This window comes from Canis lupus, chromosome 37, assembly GCF_048164855.1.
Source record: "Canis lupus baileyi chromosome 37, mCanLup2.hap1, whole genome shotgun sequence".
Taxonomy (NCBI): domain Eukaryota; kingdom Metazoa; phylum Chordata; class Mammalia; order Carnivora; family Canidae; genus Canis; species Canis lupus.
In genome coordinates, this window is record NC_132874.1 from 23800970 (window position 1) to 23828631 (window position 27662).

General features: G+C 44.3%; 2 long non-coding RNA genes across 2 annotated transcripts in view; one reads left to right on the plus strand and one right to left on the minus strand.

Annotated features, from left to right (window-relative positions):
• On the minus strand, positions 1-18427 carry LOC140625977 (uncharacterized). The gene is made up of 3 exons (XR_012025226.1): positions 18303-18427; positions 3389-3451; positions 1-1288 (listed from the first exon to the last, which is right to left on the minus strand). It is a non-coding gene; the product is annotated as an uncharacterized lncRNA (long non-coding RNA).
• LOC140625976 (uncharacterized) overlaps positions 16120-27662 on the plus strand; it is an 18631-nt gene continuing 7088 nt past the window's right edge. The window contains exons 1-2 of the long non-coding RNA XR_012025225.1: positions 16120-16197; positions 17951-18092. This is a non-coding gene — a long non-coding RNA (uncharacterized lncRNA). The remainder of the gene's footprint in view (positions 16198-17950; positions 18093-27662) is intronic.

Consider the following 27662-nt stretch of genomic DNA (forward strand, 5'->3'; position numbering starts at 1 on the left):
ACATATGTGAGTACAGAAATCAAATGTTGCTTCAAATTGAGCGTAGTTAGGATGTATGATTTTTTTTTCCGGTTAATAGGTAGACAATTTTGACAGTTCATGGGATAATTAAATATATACAATTAAGAGGTAAGAACAAACTGGCAAAACCAGGAATACAGGGAGGATATTACGAGGAGACAGACAGGTAATTAGTTTCCCGCACCTTTCACAACAAATCATCCCAACTTGTGTGGCTTAAAATAACAGAAATATATTCACTCACAGTTCTGGGGGCCTGAAGTCCAAATCCAAGATTTCAACAGGGCCAAGCTGTCTCCAGAAGCTCTAGGAGGGAATGCGTTCCTTGTCCTTTCTAGCTCCTGACGGCTCCTGGTGCTCCTGGGCTTGTGGCTGCATCCTCCAATCTCTGCCTTCACAGCTGTATGGCTTCCTCTTCTTTTGTCTGTCTCTTTTTTTTTTTTTTTAATTTATTTATGATAGTCACACAGAGAGAGAGAGAGAGAGGCAGAGACACAGGCAGAGGGAGAAGCAGGCTCCATGCACTGGGAGCCCGACGTGGGATTTGATCCCGGGTCTCCAGGATAGCACCCTGGGCCAAAGGCAGGCGCTAAACCGCTGCGCCACCCAGGGATCCCCCTTGTCTGTCTCTTATGAGGACACTTGTCTTGGATTTAGGATTTACCAGATAATCCAGGATGATCTCCACATCTTGAGACCCTTACCCTTAGCTCAAATTACATCTGCAAAGCCCCTTTTTCCAAATAAGGTCATCTTCGCAGGTTCTGGGAATTATGCGGTAGACAATAGATGGGGCTTCCATTTTCTACTAAATTTTATTAAATTCCATCCAGTGTCCAAACTCCTTTATTCTCTCCTCTTAGTTGCATAACTATTGCAACTTAAGCCACTGTGAGTCTCCAGCATTAGTTTTACCATATCATTTTGGGTCACAAGCTCACAAAAGACTACATTTTTTAAAAAGATGATTGTCAAACCAGATGCCAGAAGTTCTCCTGAGACACTCTATAATTCAAACCACAGGCTCCTCGGGCTATGTTTTAAGGACAGTCCTATAATAAAAATACTGTGTGTACTTCCTCTTGGCCTTCCAGAAGCTAGTGGCACAAAAACCCATCACCTGTGAGCAGGCAAGATTCTGGACCCTGTTGGGTGACTACAGAGCAAGTTCCTGCTTGAAATCTGTTCTCCGCCAAGAAATAGTCACTGTGCCCACAGCCCCAAGACCAGCGGGTTCCAGGGACATAGCCTGTTATATAAGGTGTGTCTACGGAAAAAAAAAGAATTTTTAAAAGAATATCCCATTTCTTTAATCTTTCGTTCCTCATTGCTGAAAGAACTCCAAAAAAACAAAAAAAAGTAATTCGTTTGGGCCAGCGGAAGAGCGAGACTGGGGTTTATTTCTGTTTAATTTCCAAAATGCAAACAACGAAAAGAAAACTGATTTTCTTTGCATCCCAGATTGGTCAGGGCTGAAGTTTGTTGCACGGCTGTCAGTGAAAACATATCGGATAGTGACCCAGATGGCATAAGGCAGTATGCCCAGAGAAAGGGAGAAATGTAAAAAGGATCAGAAAGGCCAAATAAAAGAAAAGGAGTTATTTTTTTGTTTTGTTTTAAAGATTTTTTTTTTTTTTTTTTTAGAGAGACAGAGATTGCAGGGACAGGAAGAGGGGCAGAGGGAGAGGGAGAGGGAGAGAGAATCTCAAGCAGATGGCCCAGAGAGCTTGGAGCCCAATGCAGGGCTTGGATCCAGGACACCAAGATCATGATCTGAACTGAAATCAAGAGTCAACCACTTAACCAACTGAGCTATCAAGGTGTCCCAAGAAAAGAACTTTTAAGCAAAAAAATATTTAAATATATATATATATATAGGTATAATAAGTATATTTTCTCATTTTAATGGATCAAACATCTCTGTTCATTTATTACATTTTGTTCTTCTTCATTCCAGTGAAGATTCTGTGACTCAGACTATAAAATAACTAATAGTGCTTTTTATTGCCATAAATCAGCCATATTTCCATCAATGTGCCACAAAACATGAGGAAACTATCATCACTATTTTTTAAAGAATTAATTTAACCCATTGTATAACATCTCTTCAGCAACATTAGCACAGGTATGAACCCAAACCCTCAGTTACTATGCTCGTATGCAAGACTAGCATCTGTCTGACTTCTGTTTGGTGGGGAGAGCTTCTGTTTCACTTTACTTTTTACATTTTGCAAATGCTTTTTAGTTTTTCAAACATGTTCTTTTAACATATATATATGGCATATATACATACATATATATGACATATATATACACACATATATATGGCATATATATATACATATATGGCAGATAGATAGATAAATGCCTCAAGTAGTTGAAGAAATGAGGAAAGGCTCCAAGTAAAAACCACCTTTGCTTCTCTGTTTTTTGTTTTTTGTTTTTTTCTGGATATTTTGAACAATTTAATCATACATGTATTCATATAAATATCTCCATCAATCCATATAGGTATCATAACATTTATCTCTATTTTTTCATTTGCATTTCTGTTGAAAACTTCTTTACTTAAAAACAAAAATCTTGCAATAAAGCATTCCCTTGAATACAAATTCCATTAATAGGCCAGAATTATGTAGGAAGTAAAGTGAGTGAGGACTAGTATTATTCACTTATACTTAAAGATTAATACCATATTATTAAATTTTCAGTTCCTATTATTAAAATTACATTTATATCCTGTTCAACCGCCTGGATTTAAAAAAATCAGTTCTTAAGAAGCCCAAATGCAGAACAAACTATAATACTTAGAACGAATTGCCTCCATTACTCCACAAAAATAAAGCATATAATGTAAATGGTAAAGGTTGCAGAGAACAGCTGGAAAATATTGCCCTCTTGATAGAAGTTACCTTAATTGTGAAATCATTCCCAAGCCAGGATGTCATCATTTAAATTTGCTTTTCTGTCCCCTGGGCAATATTTCACTATTCTGTGTCTAACTAATAAAGTTTATCTCAGTTGTTTATTGACAGTTATTGATGTCAGTTGCCAAACCAGTAAAATACATAAGCTCTATTATTTATCACAAGAAATATGTGTGTTTTATAGACATTTATGGTAAAATTTTTGTGCCTTTTATAGGTTCTGTAACCAATACCAAGTCTCTAAACATCTAAGACAGCTTCTGCCCTAAGGGCACCATTTCCCAGCTGTTGCATTAAATGTAAGTCACTACTTATTTTGTAAGGTTTTTAAAATTAATACATGTTATAACTCTACATTTAATTAGAACTCCATTCACCCCATCGGGCACCTACTAGGTGCCAAGTGCCACGTCAGGTCTAGGGGATAAATAAGATCTTACCAGTGCAGGAGGACTCAAGTTCCCTGATCTTCTAGATGGTGCAGTCTATTGGACACTGAAATGCTGAGAAAAGAACAATGAGGATATGTCTGCCAGCTTTTTCTGAAATCATAATTTTAAACAGAACCTCTTTACTGGGGAGTTTACAAGGCAATTATCAAACAGAAAGAAGGTTATAATTAAAATAAAATGATAATAATAATATTTTGATAACATCACAGATAAGAGTCTGTTCTGAGGAATAGAATCAGGTAATATCTACAACGAATCAAGTAAATAGCAAGTGAGACCATTAGGGGCCTGGCTTGCAACACAGCCAAACATTTCAGTGTGGTTTTCTTTTTTCTTCTCTCTCTCTCTCTCTCTCTCTTTTTTTTTTTTTTTTTTTTTGAGAAAGAAAGAGAGCACTGCCCTGAAGGAGCAGAGGAGAGGGAGAAAGAGACCCTTAAGCAGGCTCCACACCCAGCACAGAGCTGGACTCAATCACCCAATCCTGAGGTCATAACCTGAGCTGAAAGCAAGAGTCAGATGCTTAACCAACTGGGCCTAGATGCAGATGAGTTCCATTTATATGCAAATACAATTGAGTCTCTTTATTTGCAGAATTAGCCAATATTGAACCAATGCTCCCAGGGGCAATCCAAGATCCGTTCGTTCCTTCGAGCTTCTGGTCACCTTTTTATCAGCAGATCAACACATGACCTTTCATGTGCATTGTTGTTTAAAGACACCTTCTTTAATAATGTAATGTTGGTCCTTGTCATTGAACTCATCTTGAGAGCATTAGAATTCACGCCTGAATGAAATGCCTCTACAACACGTGTTTTCTCCCTGAGGCACATCACAGCTTTCTTGCACTCTGCTTGGGGATCACTTTAAATAGCAAAATCACCAATAAAATGCACAAAAATGCAGAAACTGGGGCACTAAATAGACCATGAAAATGACACTTATTTATAGCATGAGCTGAACCAAGGCGTCAGAGCGTCATCTTGCTCAACCTCACCTTGGACCATGTCCATCAGTTGACTCAAATTTTTTGATGTTCTGTGCATGTCTACGAATGACCACAAAGCCCTGAATGTGTTGATCTGAGGGTTACAAATAAATTTTACCAAGCAGGTGAATTCACAAATTCAGTAGCAAATAATGAGGATCGATGACATGTGAGATGTCAAGACATTTTTAAACCTTTCAATGTGAAAATGTTCAAACATACACAAAAGAGGAAAGAACATTAATATTTATTTCTATTGGAATCTCATTTCAAAATTGCATCTATGCGCTACATGTTTCAGAAGGTGAAATCTGTGCTTGCCCTCTTCAGAGAACAGAAGGATTAGCACATAGCCTGTCTGGCTAATCAGCAGATGACCTGGTATTTGCACAGTTGAGTTCTTTGAAAGTCAGGAATGAACAGAAACCATACTGACCATATCATTACAAACAAACAGGAGTCATACTGGAGAACTGGTTGTAATATAAATACATTAAAAAAATAAGCCTTTTATTTGAAAAAAAATAGGGACTAGTGGGGGGAAAAAGGGATTTATTCATCAAGGATATATAAATTCTATTTCATGTCAGAGTCCTGCATGAGACCGGAGTTGACGGCATCCAGCAACTGATAATGAGGCAGCGACCATTGTGTTTGAAAAGCATTTTGATGGACTCTGGACAACTTAACAATACTATTGAAAACTGATCCAAAAAAGCTGGCCCACGCAAGTCTCCTGGTTGGAAATAGATGGACGGAGTGTGGGCTAGATGGGTGTGGAATTACTACTCTGAGATATTTTGTAATTTTAAACTGAAACCTCTTTATCCAGGAGTTCACATTGCCAACTGCCAAAACTACAAGAGAATTATAATAATGACGATAAAAACCAAAGAAATTGTTCTCTTGGGGCAAAAGACATTTAGGATTCTTTAAGTTTCACATTCGTGTATTTTTAAAAATTTCTTCCCATAAAATGTCACAGCACAGTAAGTACTCCTACCATAAAATCGCACAGATAATTCCTAAGCAGTTTTGTTTTCGATCTCACATTCCTGAAATGAATACAGAAATTGAAACATCTGCCCTGTGCATGTGAATTTCAGACCCTGGGCACATACCTTCGCAGACTTGCAGAGCCTAACACATTCTTAACCAAAGACCACTTGGATTACCTTTCCCTCCTCTGTTCATGCCATTCTCCATAGCAGGAAAATGTATCATGTATCATATCATTTGCCCCAAACCAATTTTTCCAAGTTTCATGGTCATCATCTCCCTATTCCTGGAACAGAACAGCCTTGCAAAGTTTGCCAACAGTAATTCAGACTTGGGCTGCTAGTCACTTCCTAGACAGGGCTGTCTTGACGACCAGTACCTGGTTTCCCAACATTCCACTCTATGTAATAAGACGTTGCTGCCCTGTCGTGTGGATAGATGTTTGAGTAGGATGCAAGAGAGAAAGGTTTCTACGCAGCCTCAATTATCTACCCCTGACTAGTCAGGACAGACAGCAGTAATTGGGATAATGGTTTTGTGGGTGGGTGGGGGTGGGGGGACAAAATTTAGGAAGCCAGGAACTAAATAGGAGACTGGCCACATGTTAAACTACGTCTCTCTCTTATAGCACCAGGATGGGGGAAGGGTGGGGAGGATGTTAGGGAGAAGTCGTCCAGGATCAAATTAGGGTGGCTAGCTTTGTCCTTCATCAGCCCTGTGCTGGCTCATTTCCTGGACCGTTCAATCTATCTTCATTTTTCCGGCACTTGACATTTGCCTGCAACAAGGCATTCCCAGTATGATCCAAGAATGTCTTTTATTTACGTTATGATATTCAACACAGCCCTCATTTCTTAATTCACATAAGTAAAGACATCTTAAACTTCTCATTTTAGCATAAAGCAATATTCTGTGCTCTGATCAAAGACGGTAACTCCTGGGTTCCTTATGCCTGCTTAATTTCAATACAGGGTACTCCTTCAGAGAATTAGTGTTTTTATTTCTAAAAGAAAGCATAGTAGGGAGTAGCAGGCACTAAGCCTATGACTTCAACAAAGAATCAGATGTCAAATTTGAAATAATCATCTCAAGATTAAATGTGCCTTCTGAAAGGATCGGTAATAATTAGGTAGCGGCCACTTTACTCATCCAATTGGATTATTTTCCTTAGTGACATTTTTATCTTGGTTTTGGAAAGTGCAGAGTGTCCAAAGAATGAGTTCCTTATTCAAAACATTTTAATATTAACTTCGACTTCACTTTGGAGGAAATGTTTTCTACCAAAATTAGATAGACATAGCTATTTATGCATAATTACTCAATATTGTTGATGCTTAAAAAATGTAGTGAAATTAGGAGCTTTTTCCTACCCAAAGAGAAATACCATCATGATAGTCCCTTCCCCAGCTCAGCTTCTTCACATTCCATGTTCATAATTTTCTAAATCAAGGGTGATGTGTAATTCATATATTAATCATACATCCAGGGGATCCAGTCACCACTCTTTGATTCTGTGTGTATGCGAGTGTGTATGTGTGTGTGTGTGTGTGTGAACCCTATATATTCCATGTGTGTGTGTGAACCCTATATACTCCACCAGCTATTTCCTTACTGATTCTTTAACACAACGGAACCATTCACAGATGGAGACATATACGTACATGTAGGATATATATATCCTCAGGTATTTTTGCCATGTAGACAAAATCTGGGCTTTATCTATTTGATTTGCTTGTCCTGAAGTTTCGCTGGCCACAGGCTGGGTTACATTGCTCAGTCTTTCCACTGACTAAAGCTATTGGGAAAGCCATTCATATTGGCTCTGTGTTTGGAGAGGGGAACAAAATACTATAATTTGAGTTCAACAGAGCATGGCCAGAACATATGTACATTACCCAGAGTGCAGGAAGGGCACTTGGCCAGGAGAAGCATATGCATAGAGACAGGGAGCTCTTTCTACTTGCCTGGGCACTTTTCTGGGCCTACCGCTCCCTCCCTTTGACCATAGTTAGTTTTTCCTTGATGGAGCCTGCCTGCCTGCCTTACCCTAGCATTGCTAATTAAGAAGGACAAGAGGTCAGATTCGCACGGTCACTCCTTCATTTATTCCTTTATTCAAGTAGCATGCTTAAGGGCATACTATGCGCCAGACACAGTAGGCTCTAGAGCCACCACGGTGAGCCAAACAGACACAGACCCGGCCTTCGTGACTCCCATAGTCCAATGGGGGAGACAGACATGAAGCAAACATCACAATCAATTCATTGATAAACTACCACGGTATAGGCACAGAGTACTGGGTGAATAGCCTGTTGGGCGTCCTGTGGCTCTTCCTAAAGAGCCTAAATCCTAAAACCCTCCTGGCGTCTAAGCTGCAGACTATTCTACTGTGAGTTGCTGGCGTACTGGGAGAATGACCTGGATGGCGAGCAGAACTGGAAACTGCTTGTAACCGTGTGTTTTTCTCCGGTATCTAAATTCTACATATTAAATCCTGGTCTTGTTGAGAATCGTGCCCTTTCACTGGCTGGATCGGTAAGAATGTTTACCGTATCTGTAGTGAGCTAGAGTTTCAAAGCACTCCCACATTCTGAGTCAGTGGTTTACATCCTTCTTTTTATTTTTTTGGAACAAAGCAGGATATTAACTAACTCGTAAGCTATTCATTTGGTCTTCACAACCACCCTGTGAGGTAGATAGGGCCTGTTTCTTATAGATTATTTCATTTATATTTTATTGCTTGACTGATTGATAGATTAGTGTATAGATAAGGAAATGGAAATTTCCACAGGAGGTGACTAGCTCAAGTCTATACAGTCAGGAGGCTGGGACAAGGGGTCTCACCACTATGGCAGTCACTTTTCTACTTGATTCGTATGTTGGATTTTACAAGAGTGACTACATGTTTGCATAACTTGACCACTCGGTGAAATGCTTCTTCCCTTGTTTTTAATGAGGTTGTGCAAGAGAAGACTACCAAATAAGTAAAGTTTGTAAACATTTAAACATAGATGTATTTTTTACATCACCTGGTGCAGTTAGGGCAGGGCAGAGAGGTCGACACTTTGTCCTCTCCATGAATATACTTTCTTTATATTTATAACGATATAAGCAAATTCACATCAATCCATTTTTCCCCCACAACTCATAATAATTTAGTTAGGAGTTAGTTGCATGAGGCAGCTTTTTGGTTTTTTGTTCAGGGAACACTACAGACATGCAACTGAGTCCTCAAGACGCATTCCTGCCTTGGTTCCTAAAGTCCACCTCCAGTGCATGTCCTGAGGCAGAAAGTTAGATTAAGATTGCCTGCAGTTATCTCAAATAACGCAAATTAACGTCACTACAATGATGTATGTCAACGAAGAGGAATAGGATGGGCTTGGACACCTTGCGCCCAGTGGGCTCTATGAATGTGTACCTGAATGTCACATGTCAAAAACACAGTTTGGCATTGAGAAAATGTAGTAGGAAAAGCTGTAATTCCGCTACACACACAAATTGTGTAAGCTGATTTCACAAGGCTGCAGGTTCCATCGTAAATGCTTCTCATTGGAAATAGCTTTGTGGGCAGGCTGGGTGGCTCAGCGGATTAGCGCTGCCTTGAGCCCGGGGTGGGATCCTGGAGGCCTGGGATCGAATCCCATGTCAGGCTCCCTGCATGGAGCCTGCTTCTCCCTCTGCCTGTGTCTTTGCCCCTCTCTGTGTGTCTCTCATGAATAAATGAATAAAATTTTTTAAAAAATGAAATGCTTTGGGCAGCCCCGGTGGCACAGGGGTTTAGCGCTGCCTGCAGCCCAGGGTGTGGTCCTGGGGACCCAGGATCAAGTCCCACATCAGGCTCCCTGCATGGAGCCTGCTTCTCCCTCTGCCTGTGTCCCTGCCTCTCTCTCTCTCTCAATCTCTCTCTGTGTGTGTGTGCGTGTGTCTCTCATGAATAAATAAATAAAATCTTTTAAAAAAATTAAAAAAAAAGGAAATAGCTTTGTGATGGGTCACTTGCCAAATGAGTTTACTACCTCAGAAGGTAACTAAGGAAATGAAATGATGAATTTACATCTATCATTTGTTTTTAGTTATCAGCATAATCGTCATCAATAATTTATTTTAATAAACAATGATAATTCTATCATTGACCTTTTATTGTTTTTATATGAAATTTTGTATGTCTTGGTGATACCAATTCTTTTTGTATTGGTAGATGCAGAGTCTATTAAATTGCTGGTAGTTTGCACCTGTTTACAAAAATCCACTAAGAGCCAGGATGCCTTTATATTTCTTTTTCATAACTTTGCCCACTTTTCAGCAGCTCACAAGCCCAAAAACTTTATGAAGGTGTACCCTCCCCAGAGGTACATGCTGCTTCTAGCATATGGCAGGTGCTCGATAAGTATCACAAGAAGGAGCGGGAAACCTTACACAATTGTCTTAGGTACCACTGTTGTAAAGCGAAATATTCGAGGAACTCGTTGCCTCAATGTGTTAAGACCCCTTGGATTATGTGCATTTAAAAGAGGCCTTGGGGGGGGGGGCTCAGTTGGATAAGCATCTGCTTTCAGCTCAGGTCATGACCCCAGGGCCCTGGAATGGAGCCCCAGGTTGGGCTCCCTGCTCGGTGGGGAGCCTGCTTCTCCCTGGGCCCCCTCTCCTTCTTGAGCTCTCGCCCTCCCTCACTCTTTCTCGAATAAATACAATCCTTAAGGTAAATTAGTAAATAAAACACAGGAGGCCTTCCTCACCAGGGCATTGTTGAACACCCCCAGGGACAACTCTAATACAGGACCCATAAGCCCAGTTCTGGAAATCACATCTTCCTGCCGTCCTCCCTCCTGTTCTCGCCGCCCTCGTTCCTTCTTTCTCACCCTCACTACCTCCCCCTTTCCCTCTTTCCTTCCTTCCGTCCCTCCTATGTCTTGGGGCATCCCAGGAGCCTCGCTGGGGGCCACGCTGCAGAACCGAGGCTCACGAATGACTTAGGGGTGTGCCCTGGGCCACAGGGCCGCGAGCAGCTCCAGCAGGACCCTGCGGGCACCTGAAGCAGGCCGAGTCCCCGGGAGGGGTGCGCGCCCCCTGAGCCCCCTGAGCCCCCTGAGCTCCCTGAGCCCGCGCCAGGGCCGCCCCGCGGAGAGGCGCGCACCGGAGCCACCGGCGGGCGCTGGGGTCGGCCGCGGCACCGGGGCGCCCCTCCAGCCGACGAGCGTGTCCAGCGCTGTCCTGGGGGACCTTGCTGCGGCCCGTGTGCGGCCCCGGAGCAGGGCCGGACCCGCCGCAGAGCGCACGAGCACACGTGCTCCGGGGACCGGGGACCGGCGAGCGCTCCGCGGGGACCCGGGGGGGGGGGGCGGGGAACGACCGCCGCTGCCTGCCTCGGCGCCCCTGCCTCCCCGGGGGCCCGGAGCCACGGGGCGCGGCGGGCTCGGCCGGGTGGGGGGGTCCTCGCGGCTGCTCCCGGCCCGCCCGACCCCGACCCTGGGGCCTCCCGCCCGCGTGTGCGAGGCCCTGCGTGTGCCAGAGCGCCTGCGTGTGTGCAAAAGCCCCGTGCGTGTGCAAGGGCTCCGCGTATGCGAGGGTGCGGCAGGCGACGCGTGTTTTGCTTTGTTTCAAATGTCGAGATCTTGGAACCACGGTCCGTGCATGTTCCCGGTCTCCACCGGCGGGAGGCGGTCAGGCTTCCTCCCGGGGAGCCCGCGTCCCTCTCTCCCCGGACACCGCGACCTCCCCCCCAGCCCGCGTCCCTCTCTCCCCCATCACCGCGTCCTTCCCCCCCAGCCCACGTCCCCCCCCCAGCCCGCGTCCCTCTCGCTGCCCCGTCCCCGCGCCCTTCCCCCACCGCGTCCCTCTCTCCCCCATCACCGCGTCCTTCCCCCCCAGCCCTCGTCCCTCTCTCCCCGTCACCGCATCCTTCCCCCCCAGCCCGCGTCCCTCTCTCCCCCATCACCGCGTCCTTCACCCCCAGCCCTCGTCCCTCTCTCCGTGTCACCGCGTCCTTCCCCCGCAGCCCGCGTCCCTCTCTCCCCGTCACCGCATCCTTCCCCCCCAGCCCGCGTCCCTCTCTCCCCCATCACCGCGTCCTTCACCCCCTCACGTCCCTCTCTCCCCTGTCACCGCGTCCTTCACCCTCCGCATCCCTCTCTCCCCCATCACCACGTCCTTCCCCCGCCCGCATCCCTCTCTCCCCCAACACCGAGTCCTTCCCCCCCAGCCCGCGTCCCTCTCTCCCCCGTCACCGCGTCCCCCCCAGCCCGCATCCCTCTCTCCCCATCACCACGTCCTTCCCCCCCAGCCCGCGTCCCTCTCTCCCCCGTCCCCGCGTCCTTCCCCCCCAGCCCGCGTCCCTCTCTCCCCCGTCACCGCGTCCTTCACCCCCAGCCCGCGTCCCTCTCTCCCCCGTCACCGCGTCCCCCCCCCAGCCCGCGACCCTCTCTCCCCGTCACCACGTCCCCCCCCAGCCCGCATCCCTCTCTCCCCCGTCCCCGCGTCCTTCCCCTCCAGCCCGCGTCCCTCTCTCCCCCGTCACCGCGTCCTTCACCCCCAGCCCGCGTCCCTCTCTCCCCCGTCACCGCGTCCCCCCAGCCCTCATCCCTCTCTCCCCATCACCACGTCCTTCCCCCCCAGCCCGCGTCCCTCTCTCCCCGTCACCACGTCCCCCCCAGCCCGCGTCCCTCTCTCCCCCGTCACCGCGTCCTTCCCCCCAGCCCGCATCCCTCTCTCCCCCGTCCCCGCATCCTTCCCCCCCAGCCCGCATCCCTCTCTCCCCCATCACCGTGTCCTTCATCCCCCCGTGTCCCTCTCTCCCCCGTCACCGCGTCCTTCCCCCCAGCCCGCATCCCTCTCTCCCCCATCACCGCATCCTTCACCCCCCGCCCCGCGTCCCTCTCTCCCCTGTCACCGCGTCCTTCACCCCCCGCATCCCTCTCTCCCCCGTCACCGCGTCCTCCCCCCGCCCACATCCCTCTCTCCCCCGTCCCCGCATCCTTCCCCCCAGCCCGCGTCCCTCTCTCCCCCGACACCGCGTCCCTCCCCCTCAGCCTGTGTCCCTCTCTCCCCGTCACCGCGTCCTCCCCCCAGCCCACATCCCTCTCTCCCCATCACCACGTCCTTCCCCCCCAGCCCGCGTCCCTCTCTCCCCGTCACCACGTCCCCCCCAAGCCTGCGTCCCTCTCTCCCCCGTCACCGCGTCCTTCCCCCGCAGCCCGCGTCCCTCTCTCCCCCATCACGTCCTTCCCCACCCCGCGTCCCTCTCTCCTCTGTCACCGCGTCCTTCCCCCCCAGCCCGCGTCCCTCTCTCCCCTGTCACCTCGTCCTTCCCCCCAGCCCGCGTCCCTCTCTCCCCCGTCACAGTGTCCTTCCCCCCCAGCCCGCATCCCTCTCTCCCCCGTCACCGCATCCTCCCCCCCCCAGCCCATGTCCCTCTCGCTGCCCTGTGTCGGCGTCCTTCATCCCCCCTCTCCATCACCTCCGTCCTCAGGGGCCTGGTCTCTGCGCCTCCACCATGTATACGCAGGCAATGTGTGCCTGAGTGTGCCTGGGTGTGCAGGGGGAGCACAGGCATACCAGGTGTGTACTCACTGGGAATGGAGGCAATGCGTGTGGCATGTGCTCAAGTGTGTGCACGTGTGGGCCTGTGTGCGCTGTGGGGTGTGTGTGTGTGCTCATAGTCGTTGGGGTGCGGTGCTGCCAGGTACGCAGGTGTGGTGGGCGTGTTCCGTGCGTGCCCCTGTATGTGCACAGGGTGTGTGTGCAACCAGAGGCACATGCTCCTGGCACCGGCAGAGGAATTTGTACCCCAGACAAAGCCCTGGTCGTTCGCACCTGCACTTCTGCGGTCAGGGTGGGAGCGCACGGCTTCCACTTGTCCCATCACAGAGAGAAGTTGCCCCCCCGCCCCCCCCCCCAGGCACGCACCCAGGAGAGGCACAGAAACACACGGATTGACTGGTTTTTCTGCGTTTTCTGTTATGCTGGCTACATCAGTGACTATCAACTATAAATTAGCACATCTTTTTTCCCCCCACTCTTTCTAACTTGTCCATGTCTGTTGCCTTGGAACCAAAGAGAAAGTAGCTGAGAAGAAAGGAAAAGTAGGATAGTAAGGGAGATAAATATAGAAAGGTAAAAAAAGAGATTTAAGACCTGAAACCAGGAGTGAGCAAAAGAGACCCTTCTTGGCCAGCAGCGCCCACACGTGCCAAGGAGGAGGCCGCCCTCGAAGCACCGGAAACCCCAAACAATTGCCCAAGTGTCTCAGAGGATGCATGAATTAATGGCTCCAGGCCTGTCGACACTCCCTCACTAGCACGTTCTCACCTGTGGCATGTCGGCCAGCCCACATTTGCAGGTTCAAAGCTGGCTTTGTATACCCGTTCCCTTGTGAAATGTGCTGAATTTTCCCCATATGCACACTTTTACATAATTGTTGCAGGTTCTTGCACTTAATGAGAATAACGTGATGCTCGTGGAAAGAAGCCCCAGGTGTTCTGGAACAGTGGTCTTTCAGATAAGGGCTTTTGGGGGTGGGGAGGACACAACCGTGGAATGTCACCTGTTAGACGTTGCACCCACATTCATAGCTTGCCCTCAATCCCAATTTTCCAGAAGATGAAACCAAATCAAATTATTAGTGTTGCTGAACACTGAACTGGCATAAATGACAGTAGCAAGAAGTACAAGAGCTTTTGTGAGTGTGCTGGTTTCCCCATAAAATGTTGTACTAAATAAACTTCTGACCTCCATTTCCATCTGTCTAGGGATTTTAAACATGTTCAATAGATTCATTCACAGAATGTTCCAGCGAGAGGGGACTTTAGCGGTCATCTGGTGCAAACACCTCATTTTCAGATGAGAAACTGAGGTCCAAATGTATATAATAACTTGCCCAAGGGGCCTTGGGAAGTTTGAGAGAACCAGGTTGGGGACAGAAAGCCTGCTCTCTGCACCCAGTTTCCACGTGCACCCATCACGAACGTGAGCGCCCACGTGATGGAGAGCAAGCTGGATCAGGACTGTGATCAAGGGGGTCAGAGGGCCTTTCCCAAAAGCTTCATTTAAAGATGTGCTTTTAAGTTAATCTGTTTGCAAATCCCCCCCCCCCCCCCCCCGCCTTCAGCACCTTGTCGTGCCAGCTCCAGGAAAGAGTTTGGGCACAGTTTGTCCCACACAGACATTCAGTAGAGTCCACCCAAGCAGACCTCACTCATAAAGCATTTCCTTTAAAATAAATCTCCCAAAGTGTAAGGTACCCTTTCCACTCTCAGTCAAGGGCATCTGTTATCTAATTGACCTGACGGAGGAAAGCAGAGAAAGTATCATGAAGGAGCATTCTCGAACTTGAAATTCAGCATTTTTAAACTCCTGTGAAACGCGTGTGTGTGCATTTGTCTTGCTCACAGAAAGAAATATGAGAGCAAAGTTTCCTTCTTTGAGGGAAGGAGAAAGAGGCCAATATATTACAAGCTCAGAGCATAAGAGAGTTTGGCAAATACAGACTGGTCTGTCTGTTTTATTACTTTTGAGATTATGTGGAAACTAGGTGGGTGGGAAAGTATAACTTCCTCCTGTGCTGGCTTTAAAAAAAAAAAAAAAGATGTAGCATCAAATGTCAATCGACCTCAAGCAATGAGCTATCACAAAGACGATGTCTAAATTCTTTGACATGGACCCCAGGCCAGAAAAGAAAAAGCTTAAAGGCAAGAGTTTGCAAATATCTCAGTGACATATGATCATCATATCCACAGACATCTTCGTCTTTTCCTTCCTCAAAAGTTTCCAATAATATACCTAGCCACAGGCTCTCTATCGTGCCTCCAGAGTTCCTCCTATCCTGCTGGCTTATCTAACTCCTACCATATTTAAAGTCTCAACCCGAATCTGATTTCTTTCAAGATGCCTTTCCTGCCTCCTGATTTACCTTACTTTCCCCCTCTTGCAGGATCCCGTAGTGCTTGGGTGTACCTTCCCACACTTGCAGAAAGCCTTTGCAGGCCTAGGCTGGATGTTATCTAAGCATAGGAAGCATGGCTTCCTGTTCCCAACTGTTGCCCTAGCTCCCAGCCAAATACTTGGCCATAGAAAACTCTAGGCGGATATTTGTTGGAAAGATAGATGGGCACATGCCCTTTCTAGATTCAGACACTGTGCGCAAAATACCTCTTTTCAAACTACAGAAGGAAAATACCTTCTTTTTCTCAAGACCTGTTTCCTTGACCACTTTCCTCCAGTGAAGCACGATTGAACCTTGGATAACGCGAGGCTTGGGGCATAGTCAAAATCCACATAGAATTTTACTCCCCAAAACCTTAACTACAAACAATCTATTCTTGACCAGAAGCCTTACCAATCACATAAACAGCCAGTAAGCACATATTCTGTGTGTTATATGTATTATATACTGTGCATTTACAGTACTATATTTATCGAAAAAAATCTGCCCATAAATGAACCTGCGCAGTTCAAACCCATGTTATCCAAGGATCAACTGTAGTTTTTAAATAGAAACATAGGAGTGTGGAAGACAAGCCAAACTAGCTGTCATTTACACTGGCCAAAAATGGGACATTCCCATGAAAAGTTGGTTCACAGAGGGTTAGGGACACTTTGAATTCCCAGTGTTGAAATAAAGTAGACCTCTAAATTCTAGCTCCACGTGACTTTGAGTCAAGAACTGTATCTGATTCATCTTTGGTTTCCTAATAGATTTTCAATAAAGTCTATTGAATAATACCCATTTTTCACATAGACCAAGAAAACACCTGTAGGTGACATCAACGTACAAATTAGATCAACTGATCAACTATAAATGAATTTGCCTTAGCTGGTAAGTTGTTCCCTCTAATTTTATGCTAGTGCTAAACACCTAGTGTCTGGTAGTATGAAGTGATCTAAGTTACCCCAGAAACAATAATCTGTGCATATATTCTGAATCATCTAAATACCCACCTGCCATAACTTAGCATTGCCAACACCCACTTCTGCATTGGGCTTTATGAGGGCATTAGTGCCAAAAAAGTATTCCCTTAATTTCAACGAGCTATTAAAGTAACAGATTTATCACATAAATAAAGGGCATGCAAACTCTTTCTGCAAAGGGTCAGGTGGAAAATATGTCAGGTCTTGCTGGCCTTTCCATTTCTGTTGCATTTGCTCAGCTTGGTCAATGTAGTATGAAAGCAGCCATAAACAACACAGAAAAAAATGAGCATGGCTGGGTTCTAATAAAACTTTATTTACAAAAACAGTTTGCAGATTGCATTTGTCTCACCTCTGATCTAAAGATGCATGGAGCCCAGTGAAAGCCAGACAACTAGAGAGTGTCACAGCGACACTTGCCAGTGGTTTGAGTAGAGAGAAATGATGGGAGAATGGAAGGTGATACGGCGGTCATACCAGATTAAAAATGGGAAAAAACTGAACCTTAGCTGCCAATACCATATTCACAGTGAAAGCCATGATTTGGTATAGAGTCACTTACAGAATTGATTGAGATACAAACCTTTATAAATATAAACTTATAAAATGTTATAATGTACGTGTGGAATTTATAAGAAGGCTTGTACATGGTTTTACAACTGTACATACTTAAGTATTAAAACAAAGATAATTTATTTATAAGCTGGGAGATTCTGCGAGAAAAAAAATTTTTTTTCTCTAAAAGATGTTTGGCCATTTGCCAAGGTTGAGAATCACTGGTCTAGATGAAAACTGCTCTCTACCGACCCACAACAGCTTCACCATACGTGGAGTCTCAACCACATGTCTGGTGTCTTTTTGGCCTGTTTGGTTTGGTTTCATCGAGTTTGAACACCTCAACTTGTTGACGTGGAAGGGAGAAAGCACTCACGCTTCCAGGTCTTTCTCGAGAAAAAGTGTCATGAGGTTTGTAACCTGGTGTGTAAGTGGGTGTCCAAGTGCGCTCACGCACACAAGCGCCTCAAGCAAGCGAGCGTTTGGGGGACTCCGGCGCGTGTCGGCGGCTGGCTCTCTCCAGGCCTCAGCCTCCCCACAGTGCCCCATGTTTCACCGTCGAGTGCAATTTTGCTGCTGTGGGGTTTTTGTAAATATTCTTAATCAGATTAGGAAAGTTTCCATTCCCAGCTTGCTGGGAGTTTTTATCGTGAAGGAGTGTTGAATTTAGTCCAGTTTTTTTTTTCTTCTTCATCCATCAAGATGGTCATATGGTTTCCCCTTTTTACTAGTAATCTGATGAATTACACTGATTGAGTCTCAAATGTTAAAGCGCTCTGATTCCTGGAATAAACCACACTTGAACATGATGTATTATCCTTTTTTATATATCGCTGGATTCAGTTTGCTAATATTTTGTTAGAAAACTGAGTTTCTTATAATTTTCCATTCCTGTAATGTCCTTTTCAGGTATTGATATTCAGAGTAGACTGGCATCATAAAAAGAGAAAGTTTCCCCTTTTTTCCTATGTTCTGGAAAAGTTTCTGAAACATCATTATTGTTTCATCCTTAAATGTTTGGAAGAATTGACCAGAGAAAGCATCTGGACCTAATTTTATCTCATATAAAAGATCCTACAAATCCTTACTTCATTTTTTCATAATAGGAAAAAGTCTACATAGAAATCAGATCGTGAACCTCCTAGTACCTCCCGCACTGTACCTCCCAACGCCCACTACTCTCCCCCTCACTCTGGTCCCCAGGATGTGAAGGACCATGGGACCCAACACCACCACAGCTTCATTGTGGTAAGTCCTCCAGCACACCACAGCTCCACAATAAGCAACCAGAGGCCAGTGGGATAGTTACCAAAATACCGTTTGACGTGCTTCACTCTCAGCTTTGTACTCTAGGCATCCAAACCTTGTAAAACCAAAAGTTCCAAGGGCCCTTGAATCAGTCAAAATTAATCATATTTTGCTAGGATAACAAATAACCCCAGAATCTCGGGGACTTACTCCATCAGAGATTTTCCACTTGATCATGGGAGATGACCACTTCAGCTCACTCTAGCTGTGCTCTTGAGCTCTCGGGGACTCAGCTAATGGAGCGGGTCCCAGCTGGAGCATGGCTATCATTGGAGCCGAAGGAAAGAGAATGCAGAGAACCATGTCTGGCTGCCAAAGCTACCCTCCAAAAATAGCAGGTGTCACTCCCACTTTCGGTCATTCCACTAACCAAAACAGGTCACATCCAAACAGCCCAGCAGGGTGGGGATTTATCTATGAACGAGCAACAGGGCTTGGACCAGATTTAGAGCACTCACTCTCCATGTCTCTCCTGCCCCCACACTGTCCCCCTGCCACTTAGTCTTGAACAAGTTGTCTTACCTCTTGAACCAATTGTTTCATCTTCTAAAGAAATAAATATGTTTCGCATGGGCACTCGTGACAATGTGTGTTTAAGATGCACTCTACTAGGCACGGAGTAAGCACTCAGTACTGTCGGTTATTAATATGATTTCTCATTGTGTGCAATAATTCTTAACGGGGGGGGGAGGCAGAAAGGAAATGGAGAAAAAAGAGAATGGCAAAACACTATCCTGAAGGTTTTAGAGTTTTAGGTGAAACAACACTTGCCACAATCTCCGGCCCAACACATGCGTACACACATCTGTAAACACATACATGTACAGGACTAAGGGCCTACAGAGGGATTCTTCTGGCAGTATTGCCCTTCTGAGTCCACCTGGTTCCAATGGGAATAAGTGAATGGCCCAGAATTGCCTTAGGCCCCAGATCCCGCTTGTCTCAGGCTGCTTATCAAAGAGCCAGATTTCAGTGGTGCTAGAGCAATCTGACTCCAGCGGGGAAGCACAGCTTTGACATACTTCAGGCATATTTTGTTGATTCTGTAGAGAAAACACCCAAAATGCACTTTACGGAGTGCTTGCATCTAAGTCCCAGTCTTACTTGGTACAATCAGTAGAAGAAGGGACATCTCACTCCCCCATCCCTGTTGCTAAAAGTGACGTTCACTTGTCTTTTGATAAAACCATATCTCAGTCTCCTGCTGGGGCTCCACCAGCCCCTGCCAGCTCCAGCATCAGGCCCTGGCTGAGTTGACCTGTCAGTGAGTCCCGCTCTAGGGTTTGGCCAGAGAGCGCATGACCACCTGAGGTGGTAAGGCTGGGGCACCTGTTTGCTGGGACTTGTGGGAAACAAGAACATTCTCTCCCTTCAGAGGGGGCTTCCAGGAGCAAATTCCTTCCTCTCTCGAAGGGTAGGCTGTGAGGGTGTGAACCCTGGAGATGCCACTGTCATTTACATCAGAGACTCCCAACTTCAGCTCTATTGACATTTGGACCAGATGATTCTTTGTGGGTGGAGGGGGGTGGGGGCCATCCTGTGCAAAAAAGGATGTTGAGCAGCATCCCTAACCTCTACTCATTAAATACACATTCTCAGTTATGACAACCAAAAATATCTCTGGACATTGCCAGATGTCTCCTGTGGGGCTAAACCAGTCCAAGTTGAGAACCATTGCTTTATGCTAAAGCCAGTTCCAGCATTTTCTGTCATTTGCAACAAACAAAGCTGTTACAGCACGTGTGAATGATACCCCGTGACCATGTCTTAAAAGTATTTTGAAGTGGGAGAGTATAAATTCAGTTCCAGCAGCGAACCTCATGTTTGCTTGTTTCTGAGCCATTTCCTTTAAATAAACTTTAAGCTTGCTTTCATGTATAAGGTTCTAGTCCAGAAGACCACCGTTAAAATACTGACCTGGTTTCAGTATCATATATGGTTGTAAGAAGAGACACCAACTTTGAAAAAGTAGTCTAAACACATATTTGTAATTGGGCCCATGAATTTCTAGGAAACAGTGCATCCGCACAGAAGGAAGAGTAAGATTAAGAGATGAGCAAAGTCATTATATTCTAATTCTTAGCAAAAGAATTAGGTCAGTTGCAGAAAAAGGACAAGAAAAAACCATCAGTCCCAGGAGCCAGAGGGAGGGCTGTGTACCCATCCCGGACAGTCAGTGATGCGATGCAGATGCCTCCCAGAGAGAGATGAGCCCTTGGACCTAAGCCACTCTCCTCTGCCAAGGGCGGGACTCAAAGAGGGGCTCAGCTGAGGGCTGGCGGCCACCAACACGAATGGGGCTGAAAGTATCTGCCGGCACCATGAGAACGTGAGTGGCGTGGGCCCACCGGCCTGCATGGCCCATCCAAGCAGGACAGCATCCGCTCCAAGGCTCCGCTGAATGTTTAACATGAAACATAAATCTTGCATCACTAGGTTATTGGCTTCAGGAGGGCCTGGATCTTATCTCTCTACTTATCATCATATCCCTAGCACCCGGAACACAGCTTTGCACGCGGGAAGGGCTCGACGAAAAACTACGGGCCACTTAGCACCAAGACAAAAAAAAAAGTGTTGCCTCACAAATGCTGAGACCTCGATTACCGCGAGCGCCAGCACCATTCCAGGGCTCTCCGTGGGGGTAGCTGCATGGAAATTTTCTACCACTCAATTGTATGGCTTCATTATTTCTTTTAGGAGTTATAAAATCTTACAAATGTAGGTATAAAGTCCATCTGAAGCAGCATAACCACCCACCCGCAGAGGCATCTCAAGGCTGGTGCCAGGCCACTCTTCGGAGAGTGCGGGAAGGGGCAGTGGACAGCACCCCCCAATGATGGAATGAGACAGAAAGCACCTCCCGCATCACCCCCTCCTTGGGGGACACGGGGCCTCTTGGCACCCAGCACAGGCCTTCCAGTCGGGCCAGCTGGGTGAGAGAAACACACACTGAGATGGCTGGGGTTCCGCTGCGGAAAGGGGGTGGAGCATTTGGACAGCTCTTTGGAAAGCTGTAAAATAAAATACAGCTCAGAACACATGGGGTTTGATCAAACAGAGCCTCTCCTAAGAGCCAGGCTGGGCGAAGGGACCTAAAGCGAGACGCTACAGGCCAGCCTTTGCCTCACATGCATCCGTGTGTTATTTCATTCTACTTGGGAAGAGAACCAAGTTGCCAGGATAGGAGTGTGGGGTGTGTGTGTGTGTGTGTGTGTGTGTGTGTGTGTGTCCATGCTGGCACTGGTGCCTTCCACAGGATATTTATTTCTCAGTTAGAACAATACTTTCTCATTTTTATTATTTTCCTTAGTTCAAGTAGATGCTCTCCCCAATGGTCCTTTCCAGTTATAATTACAATTACAAACCAAGACCGGGGGTCACTAATTTCCTTTTTATTTGAAAGATTAATATTTTTAAATGAGTCATTTGGTTTTTGTTTGTTTGTTTTACCTTCCAAAGAGGAGCCGTCATCAGGCTCTCCGCGGGCCAACAGGAGACAAGTAGCGTGCTCCGCTTGAACATAGAGTGTGCTGGTTGCCAGATTGTTTTTTAATTTTTAACTTAAATTTGTGTTTGAATAGTCCGTGCTTGGAAATGATATGTAAGTCAAAAGCCTAGAGGAAAGTTGAATTTCTGTCCTCTGTCCTTATCCCTGAGCTATCAAGTTTTCTCCCGGAGAGACGCCTGGACAACTCACTGTTACCAAATTTTTATTGTTGTTGTTTTTTGCTCTTTTTTATACAAGTGGAAGTTTACACTGTTACCCTGTTCTGCACCTTACATTTCACTTCCCAAAAAACCTTGGAGATCACTCCGTATCAGTGCAATTTCCTCCTTTTTTTTCATACCTACAAAGTATTAGCATTTAAGTTTTTTCCAATCAGAGGCTGTTATCATTTATAACTTTGTAGACATGTCATTTTGCACATGTGCAAGTAGAGTTGCATTAAAAATGCTCAAAGTGTTTACTGTTTTTATAGATAAAAGCAAACCCGTCTCCATCCTAGAGATTATAAATGATATACGTTCCTTCCAACAATATATGAGGCTTCTTTTTCTTTTTTTACTTTTTTCCCTGATAAAATCTGTTTGCTTTTTTTTCTTAACTCTCTGGCTCTCTGGCTTTCTGATAGGTCAAAAATGGTATTTCTGAGGGAAATGGGTAGATGGGTATGACAAAATAAGACTGGCTGTGATAAATGCTGAAGCTCCGTGATGGGTACAGACAGGGGGAGTTGATTAAACTGTTCTGTCTACTTCAGCACACATTTGAAGTTTTCCACAATAAAAACGTTTTGGGAAAAGAGACATTGATTTGTATTTGCTTTTTCAAGACCTGCTTATTTATATCCTTTTCCCATTTTTTATTAAGTTGTTGAAAACTCTTTTAATTGATTCATAAGAAGTATTTTCAATATTAGAAAAACTAGCCCTTTGCTCATAAAATGGTTTATAAAGATTTTTCCTATTTTCTCCTTTTCCTTTTGAACTTTCAGAATTTATATATATATAATATATATTTATTTATAATATATATAAATATATAAAGGACCATCGTTCTGGGGAGAATATATATATATGCTACATATATATATAATTGCATTTAACAATCTTTGTTTTATGACTTTTAAGTGTTGTATCACAATAGGAAGACTTTTCTCCTTCAAAGATTATTTTTAAAATTCATGATCTCTTATAGTATTTTCATTGTTCCATTTGTTTAGCATTTAAAGCTCTAGTGGGTCTAGAATTTATAGGGAGCTAATATTTGAGACAGGGATCCAGTTTTATTCAGATATTTGTTCTGTTGTCCTAACAGCATTTATTATATGATCCATTTATTCCACGTGGATTTTATGTCCCCTTTATCAAATACTGAAACCTGAAATCTCTGAAGGTTTTAGGGCCTGCCTATTTGGGCCTGCCTCTTGTAATTTTTCCTGGGATAGCTAAAACCCATGATTTCTTTCTCTTATCTAATTGCATTGGCTAGTACCACCAAAACGATGCTAATTAATAATAGTAATTGTGGACATCCTTGTCTTGTTCCTAACTTTAGTGAGAATATTTGTATTCCTCCAAAAAGCATGATGCTGGTTTGAGATTGAAATAGGTATCTTTTAGGGACACTTGGGTGGCTCAGTGGTTGGGAATCTGCCTTTGGTTCAGGGTGTGATCCCAGGTCCAGGGATCGAGTCCCATATTAGATTCCCTGGAGGGAGCATGCTTTTCCATCTGCCTATGTCTCTGCCTTTCTCTCTGTGTCTCTCATGAATAAATAATAATAACAACAACAACAACAATAATAATAAATAAATAGGTATCTTTTATTTTAAGGAAATATCCAACTATTGCTCATTTCAAACTAAAGTATTGAACTATTACCAATTTCAACTCCAAGGTCTCAGTGGCTTAAACAAATAAAGATGGTTTTGGTTTGTTTGTTTGTTTGTTTGTTTGTTTATAACTCACATCATAAATCATAGCCCACCATGGACCATGGGGCAGTGTGAGAGCTCTGCTCTCTGCAGTCACTTAGGGACCCATGTTCCTTCCATCTACTGGTGCTATCATTTCCCAGAGCCTCAGAGGCCTCCTTGAACTCTCTGCATCTGGATGGCAGAAAACAGGAGAGAACATGCAGGAAATTGTACGGGAGATGGTCTATGGGTCAGGCCTAGAGATGCCTGATAGCTCTTCTGTCCACATTTCATTGACCAGAACCCCTCCCTGCAAGAGAAGCTGAACAATGTTGCCTGTCTTTGTGCCCAACTTCACAGAGAAGGAAAGGAAACAATTTGGTGACTGCTCTGCTATGTACATTATCCCTATTATTTACCTCTCTACATTTTTACCCATATACACATATATGCATATTTTTATGTGTATAAATACTTGGTTTTCTATACCTATCAGGACTAGCTAGGTAGGTTATGCTGCAGTTAACAGACAACTTAAATATCTCAGCTTATTCCTTACTACAAATCATTATATTCCAGCACAGCTCAGAGGAGTGGTTCTGCTCATCCTAGTTATTCAGGGACTCCAGACGGATGGAGAGACCAAGCTTCTATGATAACTGTGGTAGGTGAGCAAAAGGCTAGAAAATCAGGCACTATATTTTGTTGACCTAAAGCAAATTATATGCTATGACTAAATGCTGAAACAAGGAAATGCAGTTCTATGTACTCAGATGTAGGAAGTAAACCAGATATAGGTCACCCGTGGAGATGTCTGCCCCACACAGAGTGTATGCAACTGTAGACAAGTGTTCCAAAGCCTATTGCACGTATAATCTGCAAGTGCTCTTGTGTATTAACATAGTTGGAAAACACGGAAATACACCTCACTCCAAAGATAGGATAAAATATTTAAGAACTTGCTAAAACCTTGGTCTACTTGGGTCTGTATCAATACCATTAACCACTAAGCTCAACAGAGCCTGTCTAACAAGAATGTATCTGTATTTGTTTTTTTGTAAAATGGATAAATCAACCTTAATAGATTGTACTAACCCATTCTACAGTCTCCATGCCAATGACTAACATTTTCTGGGGCTAAAGACTTTAGTTCAGTTGGATTCTGTCAAATACCATAGAAAGGTAAAAACTAAACTCTGTTAGCAATGATTTGTGTAATTTAAATACAAAACAAAAAAACCTCTTAAGTCATTAAATTTTCAATAGTTCTTCTCCTCCAAGTTATAGAAACAAATTACCCCTCTTTTCTTTATGTACTGCCAGACACAAAGGATTACAAGAAAGCATAAATATTCCAGGGAAAGAAGTCAGCCGAGAAATGTGAATTAAATTCCTACTATGTGCAAAAGCTCTTGGAATGTGAGTGATTTGTTTTTCCACTTGCAAGCATTATTCAAGTTCCTAACCAGAGCTGTACTGGTCATTGGATACATCAGAATAGGTCGCTATGAAATCTGACTTAAAAATGCGATTTGGAATAGATAGTCTTCCAAGGTTTTTTAAAAGGAAGCATAGCATGTACATTATAGAATAATCATCACCTGTTATCCTTCCCTCTTTTTTTTTTTTTTAGTTCTTTAGAAATGATATTTAGAAACAGTGACTCTACCCTGACCAAGTGTTTGAGCAAATGATCTGAGCTAAGCAGTTGGCCCTTCTGTTAAAGAGAAAGGGGACAGAGAGGACTTTGGGGACTTCCCCGGAGTACCCAGGACTCCATTTGCTCCCCCTGTCTGGCCTCCGTCTGTGTTTCCAACCCGCCTTGTCCCCTTCTGTGCCCCTTCAGCTAACATTTACAGAGAACCACTGTGTCCCAGATTCTGTGCCAAGTCATGGAGATGCAATGCAGAATAAAAGCTGGGCTCCACTTTTGAGAAAGTCACAATCTAATTTTAAAAATAGATACTTATTTATTTTATTTTATTTAAATTCAATTAACTAACACATAATGCATTATTGGTTTCAGAGGTAGAGGTCAGTGCTTCATCAGTCTTATATAACACCCAGTGCTCATGACATCACGTGCCCTCACTCATGCCCATCACCCAATTACCCCATCCCTCTATCCTTCTCCCTCCAGGGACCCTCATTTTGCTTCCTATGATTAAGAGTGTCTTATGGTTTGTGTCCCTCTCTGATTTCATCTTGCTTTATTTTTCCCTTCCTTCCCCTATGATCCTCTGTTTTGTTTCTTAGATTCCACATATGAGTGAGATCATATGATAATTGTCTTTCTCTGATTGACTTATTTCACTTAGCATAATATCCTCTAGTTCCATCCATGTCATTGCAAATGGCAAGATTTCATTTTTGGTGGCTGAGTAGTATTCCATATATTTATATATAGACCACATATTCTTTATCCATTCATCTGTCAATGGACATTGGAGTTCTTTCCATAGTTTGGCTGTCGTGGACATCGCTGCTATAAACATTGGGATGTAGGTGTCCCTTAGGATAGGATCACTACATTTGTATCATTGGGGTAAATACCCAGTAGTGCAATCGCTAGGTCATAGGGTAGCTGTATTTTCAACTTTTTGAAGAACCTCCACACTGTTTTCCAGAGCAGCTGCTCCAGCTTGCGTTCCCACCGACAGTGCAGGAAGGTTCCCCTTTCCACATCCTTGTCAGCATCTCTCATTTCCTGACTTGTGCATTTTAGCCATTCTGACAGGTGTGAGGTGGTATCTTATTGTGGTTTTTGATCTGTGTTTCCCTGATGCCAAGTGATATCGAGCATTTTTTCATGTGTCTGTTGGCCATGTGTAGGTCTTCTTTGGAGAAATGTCTATTCATGTCTTATGCCCATTTCTTGACTGGATTCTTTGTTCTTTGGGTGTTGAGTTTGATAAGTTCTTTATAGATCTTGGATACTAGCCCTTTATCTGATAGGTCATTTGCCAATATCTTCTCCCATCCTGTCGGTTGTCTTTCGGTTTTGTCAACTGCTTCCTTTGCTGTGCAGAAGCTTTTTATCTTGATGAAGTCCCAATAGTTCATTTTTGCCTTATTACCCTTGCCTTTGGAGATGTGTTTAGTAAGAAGTTGCTGGAGCCCAGGTCACAGAGGTTGCTGTCTATGTTCTCCTCTAGGATTTTGATGGATTCCTGTCTCACATTTAGGTCTTTCATCCATTATGGTCTACTAATCTTCGACAAAGCAGGAAAGGATATCCAATGGAAAAAAGCTTCTTCAACAAATGATGTTGGATACATATTTATTTAAAAAAATTTTTATTTCAGAGGCATTTTCCTATTTTTATACTGGCATATACATTCCTATCACAAGTTAGCTTCTACAAAAATGATTTTATATTGATGCATCTTTTTTAAATTTTAATTCCTACGTAGTTAACCTACAGTGTTATATTAGTTTCAGGTGTACAATATAGTGATTCAACAATTCCATATATTACTCAGTGCTCATCAAGATAAGAGTACTCCCGGGGTGCCTGGCTGGCCCAGTCGGTAGAGCATCCTACTCTTAATCTCAGGGTTGTGCATTCAAGCTTCACATTGACACAGACCTTACTTTAAAAAAAAAGTGTACTCAATTTCCTTCACCTATTTCACCCATCCCTCACCCACCTCCCCTCTGTTAGCATCTGTTTGTTCTCTATAGCTAAGAATCTGTTCCTTGGTTTGTCACTCTTTTTTTTTTTTTTCTTCATTTGTTTCTTACATTCCATATGAGTCAAACTATATGGTATTTATCTTTCTTCAGCTGGCTTACTTTGCTTAGCATTATACTCTATGAAGATAGATAGATGATAGATAGATTCACCTATGTTGTTGCAAATGGTAAGATTTTGTTCTTTTTTATGGCTGAATAATATTCTATTGTCTTTCTCTGATTTATTTTGCTTAGCATAATAGCCTCTAGCTCCATCCATGTCATTGCAAATGGCAAGATTTCATTTGGCAACATATCTAGAAAAATGTTGTTACAACCCATGTCGGAGACATTCCTGCCTGGGAAGTCAGGAATTTCAGTGAAGAAGATTTTTCTGGTTTCAGGTCTCACATTT